The sequence below is a fragment of the Rhinoderma darwinii genome, chromosome 4, assembly GCF_050947455.1.
Source record: "Rhinoderma darwinii isolate aRhiDar2 chromosome 4, aRhiDar2.hap1, whole genome shotgun sequence".
Classification (NCBI taxonomy): Eukaryota; Metazoa; Chordata; class Amphibia; order Anura; family Rhinodermatidae; genus Rhinoderma; species Rhinoderma darwinii.
In genome coordinates, this window is record NC_134690.1 from 227,333,899 (window position 1) to 227,354,216 (window position 20,318).

General features: G+C 38.6%; 1 long non-coding RNA gene across 1 annotated transcript; it reads right to left on the bottom strand.

Annotated features, from left to right (window-relative positions):
- Positions 1-7,108: 7,108 nt before the first annotated feature.
- Positions 7,109-12,025, bottom strand: LOC142759730 (uncharacterized). The gene is made up of 2 exons (XR_012883187.1): positions 11,833-12,025; positions 7,109-7,793 (listed from the first exon to the last, which is right to left on the bottom strand). It is a non-coding gene; the product is annotated as an uncharacterized LOC142759730 (long non-coding RNA).
- Positions 12,026-20,318: the final 8,293 nt, after the last annotated feature.

Consider the following 20,318-nt stretch of genomic DNA (forward strand, 5'->3'; position numbering starts at 1 on the left):
TCACCTGAGCTATGTACAAAATAACAAGTTTTCCCCCTTCTTCCCTCTTGTGCAAGTTACTTCCATAAATTAAGCTTCTGTGCTTACTTGAATTAGCTACTTGGTGCTACAAAAAAAACAAAATAGAACACGCCCCTTTCACGCCTCAACTAAATGTATACTGTGACGTAATCATTGTTTTTTATGGAACAAACATATGCCAAAAGAGTGCAATTTTGTCATTTTACAGGTAAGTATCAAAATATTTATTTTTTTCTTATATAGAACAATGTAGGTTAGGCCCTGTTTACATCTGCATTTGGCATTCCGTTCTTCTACCTCATCAGAGGAACAGAACAATGAAAATGATGGAAGCGCAGGCTCCGTTGAACAACGGGGATAACGGCGCCCGATGGAACCCATTGACGTTAATGGGTTCGGTCAGGGTGTCCATGGATTTGCCGGAAACAATGCATGCTGCACTATTCTTTCCATTTTTTTCGGCGGAATCTGCGAGGAGGCCCCTAACAGAGCCTTCAACGCAGATGTGAACAGGGACTAACATTATTCAATAAAGCAAAAAAAAACATATTGTATATGTTTCTTTTACATGATATGAAAGCTGATGATGTTAACTGCAGACAATTATGGATTTTCAGATTTTTGGTAAAGTTTGCATTCTTTTTAGCGGAAACAAAAGCGTAGTTGACATCACTTTTGTTTTCCGTGAAAAAAACGGAAACTTTATGGTACGGAAACAAACGGAAACCAACTGCAACAGAAGCATTACCATTGAAAACTATGGTAATGTAAACGGAAGCTATAGTTCCATTCGGCTTTCCGTTCATCGGTTCCTCCAACGGAAAGGTTGAACGGAACCGATGAACGAAAACCAAACACTGATGTGAACAGGCCCTTATGCAATGTACTAAACATCTCTGCATGGTTTGTGTTAATAATAACTGTTTATTTCAATTTAAATATAATTACATTGCACCGTAAAAAGTATAAACATTATATAAATATATATGTATCTTCTGCTCAAAGTCCTGGCATGATAGGTCATGTCTAATGCATCCAGGTGATGACTGCCTAGTAGTGTAAGTTCAATATATGGGTCTCCTACTACTTGCTAATTGGTTTGGCGCTATAGATTTATCTGATTACAACTTGTAATTTTCGATATGTAAAATATGTATAAAAGACCCTTTTATGCATAAAAGTGAACTTTAGGCCCTCTTTTCTTCTGCATGGGGGCTCCGTCATTCCGATTTTTTTTTTAAAGAAAAATAGTGCTGCATGCAGCATTATTTTCCTGTCAAAATGACAGACACCTTGGCGGAACACGATGGACCCCATTATAAGTCAATGGGGTCCATCGGGTGATGCTGGTGTGAGGCATCCGACACTGTATTGTGGCTTTTGTTATAAACTGGATCCACAATGCAGATGTAACCAGAGCCTAAGGCTTGGTTCACATCTGCGCCATAAGAATAGAAGAAATAAAAATAAGTAAGTGGGCAGGTGCGTAGCTAAACGCTCATGGGCCCGGTGCAAAAGTTCTTCATGGCCCCCCCCCCAACCTCTCTTCGTGGCCGACGGCCCGTTTTACATCATGTGGATGGTCGAGTGCATCTTTGATGCTCATCTGGGATAGAGATAGCACCAGGATGCATTATGGGAAGAAGACATGCCGGCAGGGGTAGTGTGATGCTTTGGACAATGTTCTGCTGAGAAACAAATACCTAAACATTGCTGCAGTCCCCCCCTTCATGGCAGCTGTATTCCCTAATGGCAGTACCCTCTGTCAGCAGGATAATGGCACACTGCAGACATTGTTCAAGAATGGTTTGAGTAAGATAACTAAGGGTCCTTTACAACTGGGCAGTTTTGTCCGTAGCAACGAGCGCCAATCAACGACACAGCTCATTGATCGGCGCTCGTTTGCTCCTTTCACACGGAGCTATAATCAGTAATGTAGGGGACGAGCGCTCGTTACTACGATTGCTCGTCCCAATACATCTCTATCATGTTGGCAGAATATGTCCTTGTTTACACTGGTGGATGTGCTGCGACGACAATAATATTTATTGCTGCATAAACTATACGATCAGCCGGCGAATGACTTACTTTATTAATGTGCCCTTCTAAATCCTGTTCTACTCTTCCGTGCTCCTGTAATGAATGACGTCATTTACATCCATCACGTGAATATTTCTTTGGAAAGTAACTCCCCCAATGTACGGCACGTCATCAATCAGGTGCTGTACATTGGGCTGAGTTACCAAACTGAGCTTCTGAGCTTGCACCGCTGTAGCTGCCATGCATGCTTAGTGAGCTCTCCACTGAAATGCTTCAACTCCGCATCTGCCTGAGCTTGCGCCCCTGAAGCTGTGACGCGACTTGGTATATGTTGTTTTCTGCTATCACTAACGAAATGCCCCTCTCGAAAAAGACAGCAAGCAACACATCGGCGTGAGCCGGGGAGCCGTGACAATGGTACAAATCAAAACTCTGAATATTGCATATTCTACGTCTGCTGACACTAGACAGCAAATGTATGACCCTTTTTGTTTTGGAGCCCGAAAAACCACTTTAAATATCTGAATGTTGGTCTGAGGTCTGTATTCTCAAGTAGAAATATTCTACTAGGGTGGGTACAGGAAAAGTTGTTCTATTGTAACTACACCCTTTATTCCATTTGAGAAGTTTACTTTCTGATGACCACTCACAAGCCACAATTGTAGCACTTGTAAACAGATACGGACAGATGTTTGTGCCGGTCTGATAATTTAAAACCTGATAGATCCAATCTTTCTAATATACAAATGTTTGCTACAACTCAACATTCTCGGCTGAATTGCTGAAATGTTTGCTATATGTAAATCCAGCCTTATACAACACGTATAACCAGTACCGAATTTACATCTCAGCCTATAGGCACCGATTGCCTGACACCTTAGATTCCATCAAAAAGGTCACACACCCTAACCCCTTAATGACCCGGCCAGGAAAGACCTTAATGACGAGCTAAATTTTTTTGATTTTGCCTCTCTGCGTTTCAGCAGCCATAACGTTTTTATTTTATTATTGACGTGGCTGTATGAGGCCTTGTTTTATGCGGGACAGATTGTTTTTTTTTTTGTCCTGCACAGTTTGGGGGTACAAATAAGTTACTATGTAATTAATGTAATTTATTATTGCAGTGTTAATATTAAAAAGAGACATTTTCAGCATTATTGTTTTTGTTTATTATTTATAGCACTCACATTTCACACTAAATAATCGGTTAAATAAATTCCTCAGGCTATGACGGCTGTGTAGATACCTATTATGTGTAGGATTTTCGTTTTTATATAATGTAAGGGCAATAAAAAATATTTATACTAAATAATAACTTTTTTGTGGACACTTCTTTATTATTCTTTTTTTCGTTACTTTTTTTAATCACATAAGGAATAACTTTTTAGCAACTTTATTTTATACTTATAATGTATTAGCATACTTCTGTATGCTAATACATTAAACTGTGTCACTATGACATAGGCTGCTGTTAGGGCAATACATAGTTGTGAACTAACAGCAGGCTTACAGAACAGACAGCCCCGGGGTCCTTTCTGGGTCCCCAGGGCTGACTGCAGAGGGTTCCCCAGTCTCCGATCGCGCAGCCGAGTTTCGGTGAAGGGGAGTCCCCTTTGATCATGCCGCGGTCACGGACAGCAGAGATCAAAGGATTAAAGAGTCGGGATCGGAGGTTCAGGGGGCTGCTCTAAGTAGGGATCGGAGGTTCAGGAGGCCTCTCTAAGTACAGCAGCTGTTAGTAACTGCTTCTGCTTAGAGCATGAGCGCTCACTGTAGCACTCATAAGCCTTTTCTACAACAACGTCAAAAGACTGTTGACTCTGGACCTACAGTCCGCTGTCAAAAAGCAGTGTGCAGTCGAGAACTGGTTAAGTCATATATGCCTTTAAAATATTTGTCTACTCATAAAATAAAGCAGAACATTGCATTGCGCATCTCACAATGCATAAATAGAATTAATCTACATAAGAATACACCTGACCCGGTTCAGTGTATGCATAAGTAAATTTCCGCTTCAGCAGACACCCTTTCCACAGGGTCATCTATAGTTAAAAGGCTTGTCGTCTTTATGGTTATTCCAGCCCTGTGTATAACACATATAAAGATGCTTAGGTGGTCAGATAGGTAAACAGATATAGCATGATAAAAATAATTGTGTATAGTCATTTAAAAATCACCAAATATCAATATTTGATTTTATTTCATTTGATTAAATTAAAGTTACAAAATTATAATTCACTATTGAAGAGGTCATATATATATATATATATATATATATATATATATATATATATATATACATATATCCTGGCACATATAGTAACAAAGGTAATTCAACAGAACATCAAACCCAGAGATTTCCCAGTAAATTGAGTTCTAAAATATATTTTCCTATTTTTTTTGCTATTTTAAAGAAAGGCATTCAACCAGTGTATTTAGTTGGTATTCTGGGTAACACATATACCGTAGCATGACACTGTACCGGTCATATTTGACAACTATAAGTTGTATCACAGCACAGTCATTGACTACAGGTGAATTACACATGAAAATTACATTTCCCCTACATAAAAGATTACAAAACAAAGGTTTCCATAATGCACATATAAAGATGATATTTCAAATAGTTTATAGCTATCTAAGTAATTTTGGTTACTTTTAGGTATACAATTGTAAAAACTTATGCTGGAAAAAAAAATAAAAAAATCATTAAAGTAACACTCTAAAGTAAAAATGACCAGAGGGGGTGTTGCATGACACAGGGATTCAAGGAAGACCAGAGAGAGAATCACTGTCATCTTCAGGCCCTCAGTTTTGCCTTGAGTGTCCCTTTAAAGTTTTAATATTGTAACAACTGCCATGAAAACTCTTGTATATATGTTTGGGAAACCTACCAAATACAATTTTATGTAGGAGACATTATATGTTAGCTATTATTTTTGAGAAAGTTATTTATATATTTTGCTTTCTCTGCAATAAAAGCTAATAAAATCAGTGATACAACTTTATAAGCAATGTTCTATATATACACACCTAAAAAAAATCAGAAGAGAATTCAAAGTTGGTGCAAAGTCATAAAGAAAGACTGTTTAACTGCAGAAATTGATTCTCAATGAGAGATCATTGCAGATCATTCTTAAAGTCTTAAAAATACTAAGGAGCAAATAGGACATCTCATTTGTAACTCATAGCAAACCAGTTGACTTTATAAATCTATCCCTAAATTAATATAAGCGAATGACACAATTAAAATTGACATTGTATCTATTTCAATGAGAATAATCACTTAAAGAGGCTCTGTCACCAGATTTTGCAACCCCTATCTGCTATTGCAGCAGATAGGCACTGCAATGTAGATTACAGTAACGTTTTTATTTTTAAAAAACGAGCATTTTTGGCCAAGTTATGACCATTTTTGTAGTTATGCAAATGAGGCTTGCAAAAGTCCAAGTGGGTGTGTTTAAAAGTAAAAGTCCAAGTGGGCGTGTATTAGGTGCGTACATCGGGGCGTTTTTAATACTTTCACTAGCTGGGCGCTCTGATGAGAAGTAACATCCTCTTCTCTTCAGAACGCCCAGCTTGTGACAGTGCAGATCTGTGACGTCACTCACAGGTCCTGCATCGTGACGGCCACATCGGCACCAGAGGCTACAGTTGATTCTGCAGCAGCATCAGCGTTTGCAGGTAAGTCGATCTTACCTGCAAACGCTGATGCTGCTGCAGAATCAACTGTAGCCTCTGGTGCCGATGTGGCCGTCACGATGCAGGACCTGTGAGTGACGTCACAGATCTACACTGTCAGAAGCTGGGCGTTCTGAAGAGAAGAGGATGTTACTTCTCTTCAGAGCGCCCAGCTAGTAAAAGTATTAAAAACGCCCCGATGTACGCACCTAATACACGCCCACTTGGACTTTTACTTTTAAACACACCCACTTGGACTTTTGCAAGCCTCATTTGCATAACTACAAAAATGGTCATAACTTGGCCAAAAATGCTCGGTTTTTAAAAATAAAAACGTTACTGTAATCTACATTGCAGCGCCTATCTGCTGCAATAGCAGATAGGGGTTGCAAAATCTGGTGACAGAGCCTCTTTAAATAAATACATGCAAAAAAACTGAGGGTACACATATTGAAAGATGGCTCAGTTAAACTCATTGCATTGCAAAAAGAGGAGATTTTTCTTTGTTTTCTTAGGGCTTGTCCACACGTAACGGAATTGCTGCGTATTTTCCGTCCGGAATTGGGGTCGGAAAATATGCAGCACAATACAGTAGCAGCAAAGTGGATTTACCAAATCTTATCCACACGCTTTTTTTTAAATTTCCGACCAGAAATTCACCTGCGGTGCATAGTTTTCGTACCACAGCATGTCAATTCCTGCTGCGGAAAGTGGACTGAAGTGCTGCGTTTTTCAGAGGAGATATCACCATCTCCCAGCAATGTGAAAAACGCTGCAAAATACGCACCATTTCCTGCAGTAAAAAACGCAGGAAATGGTGTGGTTTTTCCACAGCAGTAGTTTTAACAGGAGTGCTGAAGAAATTTCCTGCAGTATTCTGTTACGTGTGGACAAGACCTTAGTGATACTGATGTTGTTGTATAAGAAGGCCTCAAAAATGTTGGTGTTGCAAATATTGTACCCTTATTTTAATAAACAATAAATGCATAAGTGATCTTTCCCCTTAAAATACCCCCTTGGAAAATGAGATTTATAGGATATATAGTTCAGAAAGATACCAATTGTGCCCTTATTTAGTGGTATTATATAACTGACTCAAATCAGAACTGACAAGACATACTCGTGGAAAGACTAGCCGGCAATGAAATGCTATCACTCCAGACCGATGGGATGATGAGTCCAAAGAACAATGCAGTTTTTGTCCATCATACTAGTACAATGAATTCCTTTCATGTCAGGGAGTTCTCCCTTCCACCTGAGAGGAAGTCTCCAAGCTGCTGGATATAGGTACAGAGCAGGTAGCACTCATTGACACACATGCAGGTGGAATACAGTATTCCACTATATAATAAAATCAAAGCCGCAGTTACCATATTTATTTATTTCGGAAAGTGATTAGCAATGCAGCAATATGCAATACAGTAGAATATATATATATATATATATATATATATATATATATATATATATATATATATATATATAGTCCTTCCAGTTACTGAGATGGTCCTTATTAATTCCACTGACAGATCTATTTCAAACATGTCTTTTAGCCAGTACTGTATGCCTTGTTGAGGTTCTCTGTGAAATATTGGTTCATTCATGTCATTTGAGAAATGAGACTCTTCATGGAGTAGACACCCAAGGTTTTCAGTTCCCTGTGTCAACGCAAGTTCATTTGGGGGAAGCCTGAGTAAGTGAAGACGAGCCTCTTAGTCAGATAGGGTGTACATTGATCTTGGTTAGGATTACATATGCCATTCCATGGTGTGCTTGATAATGAGAATAAAAGAGAACAGAGGTGTGAGAGAGTGCTATAGTTGCATTTACGTCACAGTCTATTAACAGCAAACATTTAAAACAAAGATGGAGGCAACGCTGAGGAAGAGAGCAGAGGATGAGTACAAGGAATCTGCATGCCCACGGGTTGTTGTAGTGTTCGTGGAGGTTGTGACAGGTGATGCTCCACTTGAATTTGAAGGAGATGATACATTTTGCCCTGCCTGAGTTGAATTGTTCTCATTGTATTTCGGAGTAGTTTCACTGTGGACCTAAAATAATCAGATACAAATGAGAATAAGTTATAAAATTAAAACCATGTAGAATTAATGCTATTAGTATTACCATGCATCACTGTAGAATTAATGCTATTAGTATTGCCATGCATCACAGTACTTTATAACCAATGAATAATGGGTGAGCCAAATGAATGGAAAAAATTGTCCAAGATGGCAGAGAGGTAGGGTAATATACATCATAGGTACACCCATTGATCTAATAAAGTCTTTCCACCGGTATCTCCAGGCTCAAGGCATGTGGCACCCTAGCTGTTAGCAACTGCCAATATTATTTTCCCCCCGGGATGCCATGCAAGGAACAATATCACTGGAATTTGGCTTATACGTCATAGTCGTATAACACTATAGTTTGCACTATTCATCTGGACATTGCTGTTTGGAATTTGTCACACTGAGACTTGAATTTTTGCAGATTAATATGTTATTCGTAATTATTTGTAAATTGTTAATACATTTAGTCCATTTTAGTTACATGTTTTACTACATCTTTGATGGACTTTATTTACTACTTAACATGGTTTAGAGCCAATTGTTACATTTGAATGTGTCTTCCTGATTTAGGCCTCATGCACACGGCCGTGCCCGTAATCACGGCCCGCGATTGCGGGCACGGCTGGCCACCCACATTTTTGGGCCGTGTTCCCATACAAAGTACGGGAGCACGACCCGTAAAAAACAAAAAATAGGACATGCTCCATAATTCCCGGCAGTTCTACGGCACGGACACCCATCTGTAGCTATACGGAAAGGTGTCCGCGGCCAATAGAACTGAATGGGTCCGTAAAGCAGCAGACCGTATTACGGTCTGCAGTTTTACGGTCGTGTTCATGGGGCCTAACGATGCAGAATCTGTTTTGTCATGTTGAGACCTAAAATTATTTTGCTCATTTACCAAAAGCCATACATTTCTCCTAATTAGTAATATGTTACTATTATGTAAGGGGTTTTCCCATGAGAGACGTTTATGACATATCCACAGGATATGTCATAATTGTCAGATAGATGCGGGTCTCACCTCTGGGACCCACACCTATCTCCAGAAGGGGGCCCCATAAACCCGGTTCAGCCGCTCTGTGTTGCGACTGAATGAGGTGAATTCCAACCATGAAAAAGGTTAAAAGGTCGTGAGTTACATAAACAGCGTAGCTCGCTGAGCTACTCTGTTTCCGTAAGTCCCATAGAACTGAATGGTAGTTACGGAAACAGCTACGCCGTTTACATAACCTCATGACCATATAACCGTTTTCATGGTCGGAATTAATCTCATTCAGCCGCAACACGGAGTGGCTGAACGGGGTTTAGGGGGCCCTATTCTGGGGATAGGTGTGGCTCCCAGAGGTAGGACCCGCATCTATCTAACATTTATTAAATATCCTGTGGATATGTCATAAATGTCTCTAATGGGAAAACTCCTTTAATGTATTTACCTTAGCTAAAATGCTACTAGTATTGCAACGACCATTAGGTTGGATTTACACATGAAATTGTTGATGCAGTTTTGGAAGGGGATACAAAAGAGCGGACAAGTATAAGTCTTTCCTTACAGTTGTGTAAGTGGGTAAATAACTGGCTCAAAGATAGGAAACATAGAGTACTTATTAATAGAACATGTTCAGATTGGATCACCAATACAAGTGGGGTATCACAGGGGTCAGTTTTCGGCCCTATTCTTTTTTATGTATTTATTAATCCCTGTAGAGGGATTATACAGTAACATTTTAATTTGGCTAAATTAAGTTTTACACTGCTAAATGTAAACTCATGCACTTGGGAAGGAAAAATACATTCCACTATTGCACACTAAATGAGATAACACTGGGAAAACTGACATTGAAAAGGACATATAGATATTAATCAACAGTAAAGTTAACTGTAGCAACCAGTGTCAGGCAGCTGCTGCCAAGGCAAATAAGATTCTGGGATGCATCAAAAGGAGCAAAGATGCACAAGATGAAAACATAGTTCTACCACTTTATAAACCACTAGTCCGATCACATATGGAATATTGTGTAAAGTTTTGGGCACCAGTGTACAAGAAAGAAATAGTAGCGATTGAGCGAGATCAAAGGCGGGCCACTAAATTAATAAATGGGAAGGGTAAAATTCAGTACACAGAAATATGATCAAAATTGGGGTTTTTTCATTTGGAAAAAAAAAACTTTCTAGGGGTGACTTAATAACTATGTAGAAATATATCAAAGTTCAGTACAGAGATCTCTCTTCTGTTTATACCCAGGATGGTATACTTTAAGAAGGGGGCTTCCACAACATTTAGAGGGAAGAAAATTCCTAAGAGCAGGGAGACTATGAAACTTTCTGTCTGAATTGTTGTCATGGTTAATTGAGTTTAAAATAGTGTCCTCAATGCCTTTCTTGAAAGTAATAATATTATAAATTATGGGCATTAGATTACTACAGATGGGTCATTGAGCCAGGGATTTATTTGGATCACATTATTTGGAGTTGGGAAGATTTGTTTTTTCCCCTAAGATGAGGGCTTCTGTGTTTTTGCCTTCGGAGAATATGTTGAACTAGATAAACTTTTTTTTTTTTTTTTATCATTACTCTCTATCTTTCTATGTTACTGTTCCTTCCTTTTTGATTCACTCTTAGCATTGGCTAAAAAAAAACGAACTGTGCCTAAAACTGCATGTGTGAATCCAGCCTTAAACCATTCAGATGTATTTAAGAAGCTTCATCAGACCACTTTTGCTCTTGTATGACTGCCATCTCCATTTCCTACCTAGACTGTATCACCTGTAACATGAACATACAATTGCCCACAATCCAATTCCTTTCCAGATTAATATTTTCTTTTTATACTGCATCTAATATATATTTAGATACAAATAACAGAAAGGAAGAATATGAATTAGGAAGGAAAATGTTAAAGGGGAAAAATAGAGGCTTATAGTGGGAGGCTCCTTTTAGTATAAGGCATTGCAAAAGACCACACCGATGCAGTGTTTTGTTATAGCAATCCTTAAAAAAAAACAATAATGGAGAGTTTTCTTTCATATGCACTAAGCTGGTACCATATGTAGTCTTTACAAACATTGCTGTTTTACAAGCCTTAGTTGGGAATATCAAAACATTATTTCTATTTAGAAAGGTAGATGCATAAAATTATGAGCAGCCCGAGTATTAACTGTATGAACTTTACAGTGACAGAAATATCACTTAAATGTGCTCATATACTGTAGAAAAAAAGTTTGGTTTCTTTTTCCTTTACAAAAATGCAAGAATATAAAAAAACTGAATTATTATGTATCACTATTTTGTGAAAAGATTGTACATACGTAGATCGAAACCAATTAAAGGCAATTTTTTTCTAATTTAAGGATTCTAAATGTATATTATCCAATACATGACACAAGCTGATGGATAATTTCTACTAGAAGGGGATTTTCAACAACTACAATTTATACAAGACTGAAGCTTCGTCTACTTAATGACTAAATCTGAAATGATATAAGATAAAATCACATATATAGATCAACCTTTCCGTGTTTCGATTGTCAACCAGGGAAAATTGTCTAAAGTCTAGTTTATATGGGAAGTGATTCTACAAGTATGGGGACATAGAGTATATAGGAAAATGTCTCTATCTATCTATCTATCTATCTATCTATCTATCTATCTATCTTTCTATCTATCGGATCAGGTAGGCATCATCATTACTCAGATAGATAATAACCGTTTCATCATTAAGGCTTTTGTTGTTTTAAAATCTGCACTGGTCATTTTTACAACAAATCTTTTAAATATCAGTATGTTTAGAATATATCTGGTAAAACTGTTTCTATATTTTTTAATACTTTAATACATTTACCTCTGTAGCCACTTAGGATTAAAAATACTAAAAAACAACAACAGTCATAATAATAGAATGATGATCAGTACCTTGTAGAAAATATTCACTGTATTTCACATGAATTTCTGTTAGTTTTTGAGTAAAGTGCGTTACATGTATCAACATTGATCAGATCATAAAATAATGTATAAGTCTCACCTGGCTGGGTATGAGAAAAGCCAATAGGACCATTCCTAGACAGAGAATAATGATCTGATTCATCTTGTTCACAGTTTTTGCTGTGCTCCCTGATGTCAATTTGTTACAGAACTAGTCTTGCTCCTTTTGTAGACAGCAGCTGTTATGTTCTTTTAAGTTGAGAAGGGTAACTGTCTCTGGTAGGGGGTTTTATGTGTTATGCAGGAGATATGAAAACCCATGACGTGCAGGTTTCCTCCCTCCCCATCACATGGTACTTCATCTCCTCCACCCTCCTTCATTTCTCTCTGCATCCAGACCCCTTTCCATTTACCTATATGTTTGTGCAATTATTGCCTTTGTTTCTAAACTTTATTGTGCTGCTTAGTCAATATAAGGAAGTTTTTAAATATATTTTAATATATTTTTTTAACCATATAAAAATGCAGTTTATGAAGGCTGCAGTATTGTGACAATCGTAATGGTGGCCTGGGGATGCTAAACATTTTTATACATATACCTTAATTTACTAAACAAAATACATTGTTGTTTCATTTTTATTCTTATTTTTTATTTAACATTTTTGATTATTTTTTACTTTAACTCTTTGTTTTAATAACACTTGCAATCATTAGCATTGGATCTCATTTTCAGTTAAATAAAATATCAAATAATTACTGTGATACTTTAACATATGTAAATTTTTGTGTTATGTGTATTATAGCATTGCCCATCTGCTAGTTTTACGTTTTAGGAGTGTGTCATTAGGTAAGAATGTAGGTAAGAATGTTGTCAGTAATGCCAACAGTGACCCCTATAGGATGTCAGAAATATTTTTTTTTGTAAACCAGAAAAGTCTAAAGTCTAAAGGTGCGCATACAAATTACATGAACGTTGGCCGAGTTATCGGGTTTCAGCTGGACCGGTCCACCATCTTTTGTGTATGGGGGTGATCCGACTCCCCCTCCCCGACGGCAGATGTTGTGGGAGAGAAGGATCATGCATGTTGGATTTCAACATGTCTATTCTTTTGTTCACACAGGAGATGAGCTGCCGCCAAAGGTGTATTTTGGCAGCCGATTATTCCCCTCTCTCCATTGACTACACATGCGTATTCGGCCGAGCTGAGCATGCATATGTATGGTGCAGTCGGGAAAAATAGTTGTCGGTCGACAGTTATCTAAGGTATATGGTCACCCTAAGGTTTAATATTGTGTCATTTTCCACAAATAATAATTTTCTGCCTTTAAAGGGTTTTCCGAGACCACAAAAAAAACACCATTTATTAACTAAACTATTAACCCTTTCTAGACTAAGCCGGTTTTGGCCTTAATGATGAAGCCGATTATCTGACATGTGTCACTTTATGTGGTAGTAACTTCGGAATGCTTTTACCTATCCAAGCGATTCTGAGATTATTTTCTCGTGACATATTGTACTTTATGTTAGTGAAAAAAATTGGTCAATAAATTCAAAATGTATTTGTAAAAAACACCAAGATTTGGAGAAAATTTGCAAAAATTAGCATTTTTCTAAATTTAAATGTATCTGCTTGTAAAACAGATAGTAATACTACACAAAGTAGTCACTAGTTTACATTTCCCAAATGTCTACTTTATGTTTGCATCGTTTTTTTGAACATTCTTTTATTTTTCCAGGACGTTACCAGGCTTAGAACTTACGAAGCAATTGCTCACATTTTCAAGAAAATGTCAAAAGCCTTTTTTTTATGGATCATTTCATTTCTGAAGTGGCTTTGAGAGCCTCATACATATATATATATATATATATATATATATATATATATATATATATATATATATATATATATATATATATATATATATATATATATATATATATATAATATATATATATACACTACCATTCAAAAGTTTAGGGTCACTTAGAAATTTCCTTATTTTTGAAAGAAAAGCACAGTTTTTTTCAATGAAGATAACATTAAATTAATCAGAAATACACTCTATACATTGTTAATGTGCTAAATGACTATTCTAGCTGGAAACGTCTGGTTTTTAATGCAATATCTACATAGGTGTATAGAGGCCCATTTCCAGCAATAATCACTCCAGTGTTCTAATGGTACATTGTGTTTGCTAACTGTGTTAGAAGGCTAATGGATGATTAGAAAACAGGTCCTCAACTGGCAGCTTCATTAAATAGTACCCGCAAAACGCCAGTGTCAACGTCTACAGTGAAGAGGCGACTCCGGGATGCTGGCCTTTAGGGCAGAGTGGCAAAGAAAAAGCCATATCTGAGACTGGCTAATAAAAGGAAAATATTAATATGGGCAAAAGCACACAGACATTGGACAGAGGAAGATTGGAAAAAAGTGTTATGGACAGACGAATCGAAGTTTGAGGTGTTTGGATCACACAGAAGAACATTTGTGAGACGCAGAACAACTGAAAAGATGCTGGAAGAGTGCCTGACGCCATCTGTCAAGCATGGTGGAGGTAATGTGATGGGCTGGGGTTGCTTTGGTGCTGGTAAAGTGGGAGATTTGTACAAGGTAATAGGGATTTTGAATAAGGAAGGCTATCACTCCATTTTGCAACGCCATGCCATACCCTGTGGACAGTGCTTGATTGGAGCCAATTTCATCCTACAACAGAACAATGACCCAAAGCACACCTCCAAATGATGCAAGAACTATTTAGGGAAGAAGCAGGCAGCTGGTATTCTATCTGTAATGGAGTGGCCAGCGCAGTCACCAGATCTCAACCCCATAGAGCTGTTGTGGGAGCAGCTTGACCGTATGGTACGTAAGAAGTGCCCATCAAGCCAATCCAACTTGTGGGAGGGGCTTCTGGAAGCATGGGGTGAAATTTTTCCCGAATACCTCGGCAAATTAACAGCTAGAATGCCAAAGGTCTGCAATGCTGTAATTGCTGCAAATGGAGCATTCTTTGCCAAAAGCAAAGTTTGAAGGAGAAAATTATTATTTCAAATAAAAATCATTATTTCTAACCTTGTCAATGTCTTGACTATATTTCCTAGTCATTTTGCAACTCATTTGATAAATATAAGTGTGAGTTTTCATGGAAAACACAAAATTGTCTGGGTGACCCCAAACTTTTGAACGGTAGTGTATATACAGTGAAGGAAATAAGTATTTGATCCCTTGCTGATTTTGTAAGTTTGCCCACTGTCAAAGACATGAACAGTCTAGAATTTTTAGGCTAGGTTAATTTTACCAGTGAGAGATAGATTATATTTAAAAAAAACTGAAAATCACATAGTCAAAATTATATATATTTATTTGCATTGTGCACAGAGAAATAAGTATTTGATCCCTTTGGCAAACAAGACTTAATACTTGGTGGCAAAACCCTTGTTGGCAAGCACAGCAGTCAGACGTTTTTTGTAGTTGATGATGAGGTTTGCACACATGTTAGATGGAATTTTGGCCCACTCCTCTTTGCAGATGATCTGTAAATCATTAAGATTTCGAGGCTGTCGCTTGGCAACTCGGATCTTCAGCTCCCTCCATAAGTTTTCGATGAGATTAAGGTCTGGAGACTGGCTAGGCCACTCCATGACCTTAATGTGCTTCTTTTTAGAGCCACTCCTTTGTTGCCTTGGCTGTATGTTTAGGGTCATTGTCGTGCGGGAAGACCCAGCCACGAGCCATTTTTAATGTCCTGGTGGAGGGAAGGAGGTTGTCACTCAGGATTTGACGGTACATGGCTCCATCCATTCTCCCATGGATGCGGTGAAGTAGTCCTGTGTCCTTACCAGAGAAACACCCCCAAAACATAATGTTTCCACCTCCATGCTTGACAGTGGGGACGGTGTTCTTTGGGTCATAGGCAGCATTTCTCTTCCTCCAAACACGGCGAGTTGAGTTAATGCCAAAGAGCTCAATTTTAGTCTCATCTGACTACAGCACCTTCTCCCAATCACTCTCAGAATCATCCAGATGTTAATTTGCAAACTTCAGACGGGCCTGTACATGTGCCTTCTTGAGCAGGGGGACCTTGCGGGCACTGCAGGATTTTAATCCATTACGGCGTAATGTGTTACCAATGGTTTTCTTTGTGACTGTGGTCCCAGCTGCCTTCAGATCATTAACAAGTTCCCCCCGTGTAGTTTTCGGCTGAGCTCTCACCTTCCTCAGGATCAAGGATACCCCACGAGGTGAGATTTTGCATGGAGCCCCAGATCGATGTCGATTGACAGTCATTTTGTATGTCTTCCATTTTCTTACTATTTCACCAACAGTTGTCTCCTTCTCACCCAGCGTCTTACTTATGGTTTTGTAGCCCATTCCAGCCTTGCGCAGGTCTATGATCTTGTCCCTGACATCCTTAGAAAGCTCTTTGGTCTTGCCCATGTTGTAGAGGTTAGAGTCAGACTGATTAATTGAGTCTGTGGACAGGAGTCTTTTATACAGGTGACCATTTAAGACAGCTGTCTTTAATGCAGGCACCAAGTTGATTTGGAGCGTATAACTGGTCTGGAGGAGGCTGAACTCTTAATGGTTGGTAGGGGATCAAATACTTATTTCTCTGTGCACAATGCAAATAAATATATATAATTTTGACTATGTGTTTTTTTTTATTTTTTTTTATATAATCTATCTCTCACTGGTAAAATTAACCTAGCCTAAAAATTCTAGACTGTTCATGACTGTGACAGTGGGCAAACTTACAAAATCAGCAAGGGATCAAATACTTATTTCCTTCACTGTATATATATGTATGAAAATCCCTATAAATCACCCCTTTTTAAAAACTGCATCCCTCAAAGCATTCAAAACAGCGTTCGAAAGTTTCTTAACTGTTTTGGTGTTTCACAGGAATTAAAGTAAAGTGGAGGTGAAATTTAATTCATTCCGTTTTTAGAAATATCCCAATGTGACCCTAGCGTTCTAAAAGACTGAAAGATAGGCCTCAGAAGCAAAGGACCACCTTGTGGATTTTGGGGCCTTCTTTTTATTATAATATATTTTAGGCACCATGTCAGGTTTGAAGAGGTCTTGTGGTTCCAAAACAGTGGAAACACTGCCAAAAATACACCATTTGTTAATCTACCCCCCTCAAGGAATTTATCAAGGGGTATAGTGAGCATTTTAACCCCACAGGTTATTTGCTGAATTTAGTAGAATTAGGACAAAAAAATGCAAATCAAAATGTTTTCCAATTTTTTTTTAGAAATGTTACATTTTTACACGGCATAAAGCATAAAAAGCACCTAAACATTTGAAAAGTAATTTCTCCCAATTTCAACAATACCCCATATGTGGTAATAAACTGCTGTTTGGCACAGGGCTCAGAAGGGAAGGAGCACCATTTGGCTTTTGGAAGTCAAGTTTTGCTGGAATGGTTTTCGGGTGTCATGTCGCATTTGCAAAGCCCCTGATGGACCAAAACAGTGGAAAACCCCCAAAAGTGACCCCATTTGGGAAACTACACACCTGAAGGAATTTATGGAGGGGTATAGTGAGCAATTTGACTCTACAAGTTTTATGCTGAATTTAGTGGAATTAAGCTGTGAAAATGAAAATCAAAGCTTTTTCTAATAAAATGTAGGTTTAGCTCAGATTTTTCCATTTTAACAATAGATAAAGGAGAAAAAAGCACCCCAACATTTGTAACGTGAACTCTTTTGAGCACGGCAATATCCCATATGTGGTAATAAACTGCTGTTTGGACACTCGGCAGGGCTTAGAAGGAAAGAAGTGCTATTTGGTTTTTCGAGCTCAAATTTTGCTGTAATGATTTGCGGCACCATGTCACATTTGCAAAGCCCTTGAAGGACCAAATCAGTGGAAACCCCCCAAAAGTGACCCCATTTGAGAAACTACACCTTGAAGGAATTTATCGAGGGGTATAGTGAACATTTTGGCCCACAGTCTTTTTGCTGAATTTAGTGGAATTATGTAGTGAAATTGAAAATTAAATTTTCTCTGATAAAACTTGGAAATTATCAATTTTTACAAGTACTAAAGGAGAAAAAGCACCTCGACACTTGAAAAGCAAATTCTCCCGAGTACGGCAATACCCCATATGTGGTAATAAACTGCTGTTTGGACACACGGCAGGGCTCAGAATGGCAGGAGTACTATTTGGCATGCAGATTTTGCTGGATTGATTTTTGGGCGCGATGTTGCATTGGCAAAACCCTCAGGTAAGAGTACAGTGGAAGCGCCAAAGAAGTGACCCCATTTTAGAAACTACACCACTCAAGGCATTTATCATTTGATTTGAAGAGCACCTTGCCCATGTGAGGCCTATTTTGGTGATTTTCATTCCATTGGCCCACAATTGCAGGGCTCTGAGGTCAAATAGTAAAGCAAATCCCCAGCTAGTGACCCCTATTTTGGAAACTACACCCCTTAAGGTATTTTAAGGGGTGTAGTGAGCATTTTGACCCCAGAGGTGTTTTTTCATTAGAAATAATGCGCAGCGGATGGTGCAAAGTGAAAATTTTCCACTGATATGCCATCATTACCTCATAAATTGTTAAGCGGGTATGGTGATGCCATATATGTGGTAGTAAACTGCTGTTTGGGCACGCTGTAGGGCTCAGAAGGAAGAGAGCGCCACTTGGATTTTGGAGCGCGGATTTAGCTTAGTTCTGTTTGGGGTTTTACTGGTGTTTTAGTTTATAATGTGGGGGCATCTGTAAGCTGTGCGGAGTACATCAGGGCATAATAAGAGGGTATAATAATGGTAAATAAATAATAATCCGCAGATGTGTGGCCAGTGTTGCACTGATAAATGGTGCCCAATCTTATCCGCTTTTGGAACACTCAGCATCGCCATATTCTGAGAGCCCAAAAATATTTTTTTCTTCCACGGAGCTGTGTGAGGGCTTATTTGTTGCTAGCAAATATGTAGTTTGCATTGGTACCCTTGCAAACTAGCAATTCTGACAACGTTTTTTACTCTTTTTTTTTTTTACAGTGTTCACCGTGGGCTATAAATGCCAATTTTACTTTATTCAGCGGGTCGATATGATTACGGCAATACCAAATGTATATAGTTTTTTTATGTTTTGCAGCATTTGCACAATAAAATCACTTTTTTTTTAAATTATTTATTTTTTGTGTCACCATATTCTGAGAGCCATCATTTATTTTTTTTCAGTCAAAAAAATCTGTGCAAGTGTTTTTGCTGGACGGGTTGTAGTTTTTATTGGTACTATTTTGGAGTACATGCACCTTTTTGTTAACTCTTTATTGCATGTTTTGGGATGGGTGATGACCAAAAAATAGCGATTCTGGCATTGGGTTTTTTTCATTTTTTGCGGTGTCCACCGTGCGGGAAAAATAACATAACAGTTTTATAGTTTGGGTCGTTCCAGACGCGGTGATACCAAATAAGTGTACTTTTTTTAAAGTTTAATTTTTTTTTCTATAATAAAAGACTCATTATAGGAAAACAGACAGTTTTTGTTTTTATTAACTTGAAACTTTTATTTATTTTTACACTTTTATTCAACATTTTTATTAACTTTTTTTTTTTTGTCCCACTAGGGGACTTGAAGGCCTGCACCCCTGATCTTTACTCTAACACATTGCACTACCCACATAGTGCAATGCATTAGAGCTGCCTTTTATTCACTGACAGCAAGCCATTAGGTCCCGCCTCCGGGCTTCTGTACGTGGCAGACTAGGAAGCCATTTTTAGGCCTCCAGTTGCCATAGCAACGATCGGCGTCCCCACGATAACATCGTGGCGATGCTGATCGCTACAAACCACTAAGATGCCGTGATCGCGGCTTCTAAGGGGTTAATGGCAGGGATTGGAGCTAGCTCGATTCCCTGCCGTTACAGCAGGGTGTCAGCTGTAACACAGCTGACACTCGCGGCTGATGTCGCAGGCTCGGCTCCTGAGCCATCTTCCTTTTGCGGCCAGAAGCCTTTTAGGCCCTGCTTTCGGGCGGGACCTAACAGGCTTCCGTACTTGGCAGACAGGAGGCCATTGTCAGAGCAGCCATTGGAACCTCACGATTGCATTGCGGGGTTCCGATCTGCTAGTAAACCCCATTGATGCAACCTTCGTTTTTCCGTCGATGCATCTAAGGGGTTAATTGACCAGATCGGAGGCTAGTTCCAGTCCTGGCCTTGCAGCAGGGAGTCAGCTGTAATACACAGCTGACAACTGCTGGCGATGGTGCGGGCTCAGCTTTTGCTACACTAGATACACAACGCACCTATACCTATACCTATCTCCATGTTGCTACAACTTCTAGATGTATGTGTATGTGTGTGTCAAAGGGTGGGATATATCATGCAGAATGTGAACAGTCAGCCCTGGCATTGATGTGACTGTTACTGTGATCAAAGCTGGCCCATCCTTAACCCCTTAATGACCAGCCTATTTTACACCTTAATAACCAAGCCATTTTTTAAGTTTTTCCATCGTCGCATTCCAAGAGCTATAACCTTTTTATTTTTGCGTCAACATAGCTGTATAAGGTCTTGTTTTTTGCGGGACAAGTTGTACTTTTTAATAGCACCATTTTGGGGGACATAT